We start from the raw sequence: 8,901 nt of genomic DNA, 5'->3' as shown, positions 1-8,901 counted from the left end.
TTTTCAAGTGCTAGACCCTAACTTTTCCTTGTAGAAGGATATTGAGACAATGAGTATAGCTGTAGCAAAAAGTAAATAAGGAGGAAGAATATGTTTAATTGATGTTTGGCATTAGTGGAGTCTGTAGAAGGTGATTGTCGTGCTTTCCCAAGAAAGAACCGTGTTTTGCATATGAGGGAGACTTTCCTTCATCCCCTATACTCTTCTTTAGTTTCATTTCTTGACAAGCTGACAACCATCACATGAATCCAAGACTGAATGTAATTAATTTAATGTCTTGAATTTCCTTGGAATTAGCACAAAAGCATTGTCTCCAATATGGATCCAAAAAAGGAAAATACGAAATCTGCACAAGTTTCTTATGTCATATATTTGCATCTGCATCAGATAATACTAACCCAAGCTAGCAATGCTAGCATGTCTTCAGATGACTAATATTTTAATAAAAATGCTCCCATTATTGTATTCATAATATAAAATCAAATACTGCTTGTTCTGTGAGCACAGAAACATAGAATCATTAAGGTTGGAAAAGACTTCTAAGGTAATTGAGTCCAGCTGTTAATGAATGCATCTGACTCCTTGAGGCTTCCTGCCCTCAGTAACCCTGATTTTATACTGTTGTTTCCTTACATCAGGCCCTGGTCAGGATCTATGAGGACTCAGGTCCTCCCTTGCATGTTTGCCAATGCTTTTCTGTCAATATACTGAGTTTCTGTCATGTCATCAATATGCCTTTTCCTTCTTCCTTATTGTGCCTCTTTTATTTTCCTTTGCAACACTTTACAACAACCTTACAAAATTACCATTTTGGTAAATTACTTTTCTGAAAATTGTAGGGAACTCATAATTCTGGCATGTGCATGTTTCTGCCAAATTGGACCAAAATGGGTTCAAAAGTGATTATGAAAGGAAATTAACACACACAGAGACAAAAAGAAGTGTAAGTCTCATTTTGTTAGACAATAGGATGGAATCCATCCGTGTTAGATGCTGTTGGTTGTGTTGATCTCATGTTTCATTAATATCAGAAGCTATCTTTGATATTGCTGTGTCTTTTGAGGGACAATGTGTGTGCCTTCTCTAAACCATAAGGTCTTGCCTCTTTTACAAATACTTCAGAAGTTCTAGATGCTTTCTTTGGAGAACATGGCCATGGGTTTGAAGGTAGAAAAGTCCAAGTGTTCTTGTTCTTACCACAAGATGCAAAGGAAAACCAAAGGCTCTAAAAGATTTTAAAGGATTCAAAAGACAGAAATGCTATTCTTGTTGATATGTGGAATACATAAGATGTTCCTTCTCCCCCAGAAATATAAGAGCAGCACTTAAATTAAGATGACAGGAAAATATCTGCTTTATTTTAGGGCACTGCTAATGACTTCAATGGTGATTGCATTGTGTTCCACATGGGATGGGGGAAGATCAGGATGTCACATAGATAGATTACTTCAGGCCAAAGCACTCAACCTATGCATTTAAAAATACCTCTGATCTCTAAATGTTACTAAAAATATCAAGTTCTTGATTTAGACACCTTTTCTAAATGTCACCATTGAGCTCAGATTTCATACGCATTTCATTTTATAACCTGGTGTTTAAGTGAATATATTTCATATCTATTTTCTCTTATTGTTTGTTATAAATAAATCATCACAAATCTGGTAGATCAACTAGCTGATTCCCCTGGAGGAGGTCTATTCATTTTTGTGTGACTCAGTCTCTGTGTGACCAGTTCTGGTGTCTTTAGCTATTCCAGGGTTTCTTCTGTGGGGGAGGTGAATTTTAATTATATATTTAGTGGCCTATTTGCAAGACTTGGAAATTCAAACAGTTCAAAAGACTTGTGCTGAACCTTCTTTCATTACCAGGCTCAGGGTTTCCTTGTCTGTCTCTTAAGCTGGCATTTTCATCCTGAAATCCAGGACAAGCATTTGTGTCTTTTGGTTTTCTTTCCGACAGCCCTCATCTTAATAGCTGACATCTGCTGGGCCTTTGTCATGGGCTTTTACTGAATTATATCTGATAATTACAACTCATTCTGTAGTTGAGGCACTTTTTGACTCCTCAGAGCAAAGGTTTGTGGGTTGCTTCTCTTTTCTACCCAACAGGCACTCTTTTACGGGCAGTTCTTCACTGGCTTTTTTTCTTTCCAGAGCTGGAGAAGTGATCAGTAGTACCACGAGTGCTATCCCTGTGTGCTGTGAGAAGTGATCAGTACTACCATTAGTCTCTGTATGCTGTGGTGTATGATCTAGGGATCCCACTCTGTTTGCCAAAGCCAAATACTAAAGTGTAGATAGAAAGCTCTTATAAGACAATGCTATTTATTCTGTTTTAGTGCCGCAGAAACTTCTCAATCTATTAGAAAAATAACAGTTGGAAGGAGGAAAGAGACAAATGCCAAAGTCTCTACTTGGACTGTATTCCTACACAGTAGAGCAAGAGGCATATTTTTGCGTAATATTCAGAAAGGAATTCATGATTTGCCCATCTGTATGGAACTGATTTAAATGTGCCCATGGCATTCTACCATCTGAGAAAGATTCCATACAATTTTCACATCCTCTACGCTCTCCTTTCAGAAGTAATGCCAGTTTCTCAAAAAATTGTCATACCATTTGTTTGTTCTGAAGCCCTGTTGAGGTATTTCTTAGCTATTAAGCCTGCTTTATCTATGAAAAATGTCCATTATGCCACAGGCAAGCAAAGATCAAGACTGAGATATGAATAAATATGTAAGAAAAGGGAGGCTGCAAGCACAGTTTTTGTTGCTGTTTGCCAGATGTCCAGAGCTCACACCCCGGGGGCTGCAGCCAGGTAATTAATGTTTGCAACATCTAGCTTGTTAAATTTAGTTGTTTGTTTTCTTGTTCTCTCACTTAGTATTTTCCTGTATTTCCACACTGTATGTCTTACTTTGTACATAATTCTGATAAAATCACAGTTGCTATTTCCAGAACAAAAGACCTAAATTTTGTTACAGGGATGTGAATGTTTTTTTTGTGCACATCATTTTTTTTCTCCTTATCATGATAGACTGACTTTCAGGTACTAGTTATCCCTAGTTTTGCTTTGTTTTGTTCTGATGTGTCTAGTAATTGGTCTGAGACTGCCAATTCATCCACAAGTCACGCCTCCCATGAAGTTATATATTCCCCCTTTTTTTGTGGATATCTTCTGGCTTCTGAAGTGCTGAACACATCAGAAGTATTACAAAGGCCAGATTTAGTGCCTTTACAACAACAGGCTTCATACTTTTTTGGCTTTCTGTTAGGAATAGTCACATAATAATCAAAGCTCTGAAATAAATACATATCCCCAAACTTACTGGCTGGAAAGCAAGTAGTCCCTAAAAATCCTTTCTGTCAGTCATGTCCTCTTCACTTCCAAATTCTTTACTATGAGGCCTCCCAGGCTCATGAAACACCTTTCCCTGGAGGAATCTTATCCTTAACAAAAATCTCCACTGAATCCAAGTGTTAAATCATTCTCATGTTACTGCGTCACTCCTGGTGCATTGAGCTGGTCTTCTGCTTTCACAGACAAATTTCCTTGGCAGGTTACCCATTTCTTTCAATTTATGACAAGAATATTAATCACTCTCTGATCAGTGCGTGCTCCATCATCAGAACACATCATAAATCATTGGTACTTTGGCAGCTGGTTAACATTATACCCAAGTGCTTCACCAAGCACATGCTTTCCCCATCTACCTGAGCATCTTTTCCTTCACTCATGCCTTGTACCTTGTGCAGTGTTCTCCAAAAGGCTTCATAAATTGATTGCTTGTCTTTCAAAAGCTGCCCTGCACTTCTAATAGATTTCAAAATGATCCTCATTAATCCTTCTTCACTGAAAGGATGGGTGACAAGTCACACAGACTGAGGGAGTTGGAAAAATATGACCAGTGAGGGAAAGAGAGAGGAGGATTCTCTCTTAAATCCATCTGGGGCACAGAGGAGGTCAGATAGTGTAACAAACCAGCCCAAGTTTCTCCAATCGAACCTAATCTCAAGGAATAGGACTTTAAATACAACAGGACTTTCTCATGAGTGCTAGCATTTTGGCAGGAAATCTCACAATTATTCATGTTCTGGAATTCCTTTCCCACACCACAGGCAGGTTATCAGTCTGAGAGTAGACCCTCACTAAGATTTTTTGAGGGGGCTGAAGGCAATTTCTGTTTCACATATATATTACTGTTTTCTCAAAATACTCCATGTTTCACCTACCCCATTTCCCTGCAGCAGGATAACAAGCAGTTTACAGATCCCAGCATTTGAAGCAATATCCCTTTCTCAGCACAAGTGGGTTGGCAGATATACAGGTCAGCTGTATCACCTTCTTCTCTATGCTTTTTCCTATTTTAATCCTTGCTATTTCACAAAAGGTTATAGGGACATAAATAGGAAAACATAATCTTCAAAATTAAAGCAATTCTAACAAGTTGATAATATTGCTAAACACTGGGGCCCAATGCTAACACCCTTTAAATAAATACTTGACCGAAGTGTAACTCCATTTTTTGGGTTGTCTTTTGTTAGTAGACAAATCAGGTTCAGGAGTTCTTTGTGAATTGAGAGGGTAGACTGAGCAAACTGAGCATGAGCAGTAACTTTTCTTCTTGATAGTATTCGAATACCTGATATTTCTCAGGATTTTTATTTATGAATTAGTCTGAGTTTGATTCTCCAGGTAATATGTTATATTACATTACATTACATTACATTACATTATATTATATCATATTATATTATATTATATTTATTGTAATATGACTGTTCACTATATAATCTGTCTGATACTGTGGTCACACAACACACATGCAAGTATCTGAAGTGCAACTTGAGTGTGGTAAATGGTAACTTAGTCTTGCAGAACAAGATGAAAGACTGAGAATTGCAAGAAGTAGTAAGCTTTTTGCCTTTGATGATAACAAGAAATAACGAAAACTTCCATTCTTAATATTTTAAAATATTCCCCAAACATACTTCATAACCATTTAGAAAAACTTCCAAGATTTAAAGCTTTTTCAGTTTAAAATCTGTTGATATAGATGTTTGTTTTTAATGAAAAATTCTACTTTAGAAAAGTTTTGTTAACAACCAGGAAATAAAACTAAGGGAATGATGTCATTTGCAGAAATGGTGGGTCAAAATGTGCTAACTCTTTTCACCGGGATTTCTAATATTTCTTGGGATGTATTAAAGCTATAAAAGAAATAAACAAATAAATCTTGACAGAGAACAATTAAAGAAGAAAATCTCAAAGCATAATTTTTTGTCGAGGTTTTAGTTTTTCTGCCAGCTTTGTTCATTGCCTACCTTGTTTCATTTGATAGAATAGAATATTCAGGGTTGGAAGCTGACTATTGCAGTCTTGAAGCTATTTTACATGATCCCTGTAGCTGCCCAAATTAGGAGTCCAGAATATGACTGTCAGTATGTTTCCTACATGTATGGTAGTATACCCTGTCTTGAGAAGATAATGTGGCCTTGCTATTGATTTTGTAACATCATGGAATAGTTTGGGTTGGAAGCAACTGGTCAGGGTAGTCACTGTCCACATGAGGAGGCAAATCATCACCCATCACTGTCTAACAGCCTCAAGGTGTATCAGGGCCAGATAGTGACCCACAACTGCCACATGTGACAAAACAGGTGTTACTGGAGTAAGAAATCTTGCAAAAAGTGATCTTGCGAAAAATCTCAAAAGACACAGTGCAGCTGGCTCCAATGGTAATGAGAAAGGGAAGATTTCAGGCTGCAAGGGAAAGTCCTGCTCTGAGTTCCAGCATTTTCCCTGGAGGAAAAAATCCAAATAACAGATGTTCAGTCAGCCCCACAGATGGGATGAAGAAAAAGTCCCTGGAAGGAGAGTCCTGTGAACAGCGTCCAAGATGCCACCTGCATTTCCACCAAAATCTACCTCTGTTTTTCATCCAAATGCAGAGCCATAAAGCATAATGTTGCCACTTTGACAGCTGTCTCCTCTCTGCCTTACAGTTAACATGAAGGTCTTGTGATTGCCTGTACCATTACTGACCGTTCTGACAACAGTCTTAGGGTGGGACTGTCTCATTATGTTAGGTGTTTGACATTTTACTGATAAATCACTGTGGTCTGATCAAAGACAAAATCAACAGAGAAATTCTTGTCTACTGCTTTTGGCTGGTCCTTTCAGATCACCTCCAGGCCAAGCTGCTGTTCCACCATGCTTTAAAATTCGACAAGGAATGTGCTGACCAAAGACAATGATCTGATATCACTCTCTTCTTATGCTAAACAGTATCAACCCTTTTTCCAGTTAGAGGCTTAAAGTTTCAGAATGACTGTGAATTTTGTGCATTTCTGCGACAAATGCACACCAAATACATGCCAAATAATTGGCATTTATTGCAGAATGAAGAAGCTTATCAATGCAGCCTTACAGGAACTTGTATTTGTTCTCACCACAACAGAAACTGAAGTTCCCTTCCTTGGTATTTGCTCCATCCTCATCAGACACCTAGCCTCTGTGGAAAAGCCTTGCTCCTGTGACTGTCTTTGTGCCCAGGAATAAGCCTGATCCCTGCAGTGACAGACAGGTGATGATCAGGGATGAGTGGTGTGTGCACAGAAGAAAGGGGGGGCTGCTCTGTACACTGTGAAGTGCCTGGTTACACTGGGTAGACATTCAAAGCAGAGTCTGCCCAGCATTGAAAATGAAGCTAAACGCTCCAAAGGATTTCTTTGGACTTAATTTCTTCCAGGTGCAAAAGCAAAGAAAATCCTGCTTTTCCCTTCTCAACAGAATCAACCTCTCAGATGCCCCCTTCCAGTTCCTGTATTAACTACTAATACAACTGGCCTCCCTCTCCTAGGAAGGGGAGACCTGCTGACAGACTAGCATTTACATTCAAAGGCTTCTTTTACACACCTGAATATTAAAAATTTCTCTACAAATGCTGGCTTCAAGCCTGTCTTGTGCCTCAGCTTTTGTGTCTTCTCCAGTTCATGAGGCCTTACACTTCTTTTTATTCAACTTCCTCCTTCTGAAGAGAAAGTAATTAATAAAAACTTCATAGTTCCTTCCTATTTTCAGTTCCCTCCACATGTTCAGCATGTAACCCCAGCACTCTGAACTTACAGCAAAATATGAAGCAGGCTCTTCTTCTGCTTTGATTTCCTCTACCTGTGTCACCTCCCTCAGTTCTAATCACAGCAGCGACCCCATTAACTAGACCATGATCCTTTTACTCATCTCACAGAGAGTATGTTCAGTTGATGAAAAAGTTGGATGTTGGTACTTGGCGACTCAATGTACTGTGGCATCTTTTAATTAAAACACAAGTCATTGTGACAGACAGGTTGCAGCCACAGAATCATTTGCTATTTCCACATAAATGCAAACAAAAACCTAACGAAAAAGCACTTACTGCTTACCATAAAATGTATAGGATCTTTCTCCCTTACTCAAAACATGAAACTTTTCTGCTACATTGTCTCCTGTGCTGCTTCTGAGGAAGTGAAAAAGCTATCATTGACACAGAGGCAAGCAATCCTATGTGAAAAGGGAAAGCAGGGAATCCTTCCTGATTGCAATGCACTAGTGGCTTGCTTAAAGCAGCATGAACACTAGATACCTTAAAATTAACAGATTGCTATTATGTGGTGAGCTGCATATAAATCTCGTGGCCCACCTACTTCAGCTGTTTGGTTTTTTACCTGGATCTTTGTTGCAGAGATGTTGAAATCTTGGCCACATCTGAAAATAATAGTTCAATTTACATCAGAATAGATGGAGACAGAATTTTATCTGAAGAATAACATATTGATGCCACCACCAGAGAACAGGCTTACCTGTATTACTGTTTGCTGGCACTAGTAATGGGCTAATGTCAGCAGACATGTTTATTTGAGATAATCTGACAGTAAAACTGTTGTGAAGAGGTAATATGGCAGGGAACCCAGCCTTCCTATCACTTTTCCCTGCTAAAACCTTCTGTCTGGAGCATTTTTACTCCTTTTTGAAAAACCTATTAAAAGAGCTATTGAGCATGCAGTGCTGGAACATTCCAGCACTATTTGTTTAATGTTTCACCAAGCACTAGCTGAGAAAAATAAGTAAAAGCCACCAGTGTGGAAGATACAAGGACCTAGGGGCCATCTGAGCCAGAGGTTTTCTATCTTTGCAGCTTTTCATTGCCAAGGATGGTGTGGGCCAGATAGAGCCACAACATCAAGTGTTTCAAACCTACTGTGGTTAAGGAAGGGCCAACATAACAACAAAGCTCATTTATTTAATGCCTCCTGATGACAAAAGCAGTTACTATGGCCTCTGCATCTTTCAGTACCAAAACTGAAATGCTGAGTAGTGTTGGTTGCTTTGAACACCCAAGGGCCAAGCGAGGTCAGTCAGTAACTTAAGTACAAGTATTTCTGACAAGCTAATGGCAGTAGTTTGTTGAGGAGTTGAAAAGAATAATTCAAAAGAATCCTACCTTTATCAAATGGTTCAGACTGACTCATTTCTGACTGAGAAAGCATAGTCACTAATTATTGCAGGGGAATGTGTGTATGCACCTTCCAAAAATTGATATGGCTGCTGAATTTCACATCCTACTCATCATCTCCCAGATTTCTCAGTACTTGCTTAAAAAAATCCCTTCCTGAGTTGCATCTGAATGATGTAAGTGTTGTGTTGAGACAACTGATTATTTAAAACCAGAATGAGATTTAATTTAGCTACTCCTTTTTAAGGATGCCAAGGCAAGAATTGTTGTGACCACCCCTAACAAGGCAGACAGACAAGAAAATGTAGCTGTGGCTTAATGACGTTACACAGTAATTCATATAGTCTGGAAATAATTTTGTTATCCTTCATATGGTAATGATCATCCTTTTTTTTCCCCCCTTTCCT

Source organism: Coloeus monedula (assembly GCF_965178545.1).
Source record: "Coloeus monedula genome assembly, chromosome: 6".
Lineage (NCBI taxonomy): Eukaryota > Metazoa > Chordata > Aves > Passeriformes > Corvidae > Coloeus > Coloeus monedula.
Note: the sequence above shows the minus strand (reverse complement) of the source record.